The sequence below is a fragment of the Aethalodelphis obliquidens genome, unplaced genomic scaffold, assembly GCF_003676395.1.
Source record: "Aethalodelphis obliquidens isolate GAN/ISIS:26980383/991018 unplaced genomic scaffold, ASM367639v1 scaffold129, whole genome shotgun sequence".
In the NCBI taxonomy this organism is placed as follows: Eukaryota; Metazoa; Chordata; class Mammalia; order Artiodactyla; family Delphinidae; genus Aethalodelphis; species Aethalodelphis obliquidens.
The window spans coordinates 907,591-908,559 of NW_020838073.1; positions in this window are offsets into that span (position 1 = coordinate 907,591).

Sequence of the window (969 nt, forward strand, 5' to 3'; positions counted from 1 at the left end):
ACACACACACACACACACACACACACACACACACACACACACACACATAAAATAAAAAATAAAAGCCCAGATCAGTGGACATCCCTCTGTACGGGCCTGCACTTCCCTCTCCTGCCTCCTCACGGCTTTGAACTCACCAGCCGTTCTCTGGTCTGGGGCCCCTCCCCTCCTGTGGACCCGAAACTTCCCCTGCATCCCCTGAGGGAGCCCTGCCGATTGGCCTGAGGAGGCCTCCTGACCTCAGCATCTCCCACAAGAGGAGCAGCGGGTGGGGGTGGGGGTGTGTGCAGGCGCTGGGACGGGGCGCCACGCGGGCCTACTGCCCCGTCCATGACCTCATCCCCGCCCCTGCTGACTTTATTCTGGCCTTTGGCTTGAGTCCTCAATGGGGGCTTCCATCCTCCTTCAGGCCCTCTCACCTCCCCGGACGGTTTTCTTCCCAGCCAGAAGGCCAGGAACTGAGCCAGCCCCTGGAGCCCGGAGAGAGGCCCTGGCCACCCCCTGGCTCTCTTGCTCTGGGCCTGGTGGGAGCCAGGGACCCAAAGGGCTTTGGGGGCAGTCCCCTCCCCTTCCCCAGTCTTGGCCCGGGACCCCTTCCAGGCCACTCCCTGAACTGTGGGTGGAGAAGGCTGTCTTGAGGGCTTGGCCCTGCTGCCTGTCAGGTAGGGAGGGGTTCCTCTCCAAGACCACCGGCAGGGAGCCCAGGGAACCCCCCCATCGCTAAGGTGCAGCGCTCAGGGGCGCCGCCTGGTGGAAGAGGGTCCCATTTCTCCCTGATTCCCACCCCTACCCCCGCCAACCCTGCAGCCGCCACTCTCTGGCTCCAGGCTGTGGAGCCCAAGCCCAGGGCCCTGGATGGCTCTCAGCGTACACCAGTGCCCTTGGCCTTCTGCCCCCGATGCTCTGTGCTGCTTCTCCAGATCAGCTGGCTCTGTGATAAGCCCTTGCTAGCGCTGGGAGCTGATGAGC